We start from the raw sequence: 2,681 nt of genomic DNA, 5'->3' as shown, positions 1-2,681 counted from the left end.
CCCCGGAGATAGTGGGATTTCACAAGTTCTTCGAACGGGTGTGAGCCCTCATAAAAACTTGTTCCGAAACATCATGGTCAAATGCGCCATAACGAACAAATTGAAGCTCAGTTACGGCTAACGTGTCCTTCTATCTGAATCAAGAAATAGCGAGGTTTATTACGCTCGCAAACTTCGTCGCAGGGGCGGATCTGACTACCTATAAGAAAATAATGGAAGGGATGAATCTCCAGCGGACGGACCTGATCGGATCGGTCTTACCGATCGATGCGCTAACGTCATGACTTACTCCGATTGATCGGGACTATTCCCTGATAATGAATTTGAGATCAACGTATTCATGGAGGTTATTGGAGAAACTGGGGCTGCGCTGGATAGCGGCACTGAAATAAGTGCCGTGTCAACCATGTTCTTGAGACCCGCCAACATGTGGCCTCGGTTTCGCGGTGCCAAGCGGGCCGCCGGACTCATTGAATTCCAGTTTCTAATCATTGCAGATCACGCCGAACTAAAGGTCCACGTGAAGCGCGTGAAATCTGCGCTGTTGTATCTGGCGTGCGTCTTTATTCTAAGGAGGCTCATTCTAAGAAATATTTTCGTTTTGATCAATTAACAGTGGCATGTCTAAATGTTCTTATTCAGTCGCTGCCAAGGCGGATCAGCTAATGCCCCCTGAGTAATAAAAATAGCTGTTGGCAGCAATTTCTCTATTCTAGATTACGATATAGGTAGACGGCGTTTTCCACTCACCTCCCATGAGTAGTCCCTTGAGTAGCCGGCGTTCGGATGTTCTTGCACGAGATTTCGAGCAAACGCTTCCAGTAGATCCGGCGCACGGGTGGGAGTACCTCTTGAACTTCGTGTTTGAAAAAGGTTGCGTGAACCTGACCGAAGTCGTTTGGTGGAATTGCTGTGTAACAAAATTGGGTATTTCCCCACAAACCCGACCATCTCGTCACTCATATTGTCCTAAAAAGTTATGTGATCGACTATTCCTCTTGCCTTTGGGTTCCGTCTATTAACCTCGTAAAAAAGAGGGATTGCTTGATTTTTTTTTTGCCGCGAGCAGATGACGTTCTTTATGAATTAGAACAGCATGAATATTTTTTATTTTAGATCAGCATGGTAGCGGAGAACTTGTATCAATCAATTCAAATAAATGCTTTTGGTCCGGTTAACGTTCTGGGGACGTTTCGGCGGTTAACGAGCTAAGTTCAGGATAAATTGTAATAGCAAATTGTCGTGATTTACTTGGATGTTATTTTGGTGTTCTCTGGGGGAGTCGAGGAACACTTGCATTACCACAGGCAGATGGTTTCTGCTCTCAACGCTGCAGGTCTAGAGCTCAATATGTTGAAACGCCCGTTCACCTTGGAAAAGATTGTATACCTTGATTATGAGGTCTCTGCGTTTTCCCCGTCCGGGCATTTCCCCCCAACCCAGAGAAGGCAGCCAGCTTGTTGATATTAATTAAAAGCAGACCGTCTGCTTTCCCGGGTCACCTCATATCAGGAGGCGAAGTGACATCTGTCAGACACAAAATGTTTGGCTGTCATCTGCGCGGTCAAAATATTGGATCCGCAGTCATATGGACGACGGTTTACAGTGACCACTGACAGTGGTGTGCCGAAATACCTTCATGGTAAGAAAAGACCTCCGCCGCAGCGCCGACGCCCTGTCGCGTTTAGGTATTGCGACACTCCAGAGCAAGCTAATAAACCACGGTGTTGGCTCCGCATCAACTGGCACGCTTGCGAGTCATCCGTATTCGCTTTCTGCAACCAAGGTCATCTGGGCTTATCAATAACGATGTGCCGATTGGTGTCCCGCCAGCACGGAACGGGGCATTTGGGCGATAAGATGGGCGTCTGTCTGCAGTTGCAAAGTTTGCTAAATAATGAATGCGAGCCATGAGCATCCAATCTGCTCCAATCAGAAGCTGCTCCAGAACCTGACATAGTCTTTCGCCAAGATGGATCTGTATTTGTTCGAGGCGCCCTGCGTTCCGACATGTACTTCTTTGTTTGTTCTGATAAGTACAGGGTTTAACATACGTTTAGCTCACTTTTTCCTAGTTCGATGCATTCCGAAGCCGCGCAAGAGGCAACATTTGGCCTGCGATCACTCTAAGGCCGTACGCGCTGTTGTCACGGTAAACGCGAGCTGCTTTCGAAATCGGCACAGTATTTGACGTCCTCCAACATTTCCATTTGAGGACCGCTGCAGCCACTCGCAAACAAACGGACTGATGGAATCACACGGTTACAGAGCGGCTATCTGTGCCCGGTTTCTTCGTTTCGCAATACTTCAAGGGATCACGTCTACAACAGACATTGGTGCGCGAGGTGCAGGCTTGAGGACATAAGCCTCTAGATGCAGGGCAGTGCAACTGCCCGACCTCTCTCTCGCTAAGCGTTTCACATCTGGTACATACTGCAGAGACGGGGCCCGAAAACAAGACCCCGTTTGCTCCAGTCGCTATGACCTGAGAAATCAATGCTCCGAAGCCATTATTGTCAACAGTTTGACGCGTAAAAGCTGTTACTGAAAGTATATATTCTTAAAACAAATGTGTTCCCTCTTTCGCCCAGTAGTGAGTGCATAAAGCCTTCGAGCCGACCAGTGACGCCTAACGCAAGCAGTTGAACTCCGTCGCTGCAGCATGTTTTAGTAATGTATAT

The sequence above is a fragment of the Varroa jacobsoni genome, unplaced genomic scaffold, assembly GCF_002532875.2.
Source record: "Varroa jacobsoni isolate VJ856 unplaced genomic scaffold, vjacob_1.0 scaffold_1383, whole genome shotgun sequence".
Taxonomy (NCBI): domain Eukaryota; kingdom Metazoa; phylum Arthropoda; class Arachnida; order Mesostigmata; family Varroidae; genus Varroa; species Varroa jacobsoni.
Note: the sequence above shows the minus strand (reverse complement) of the source record.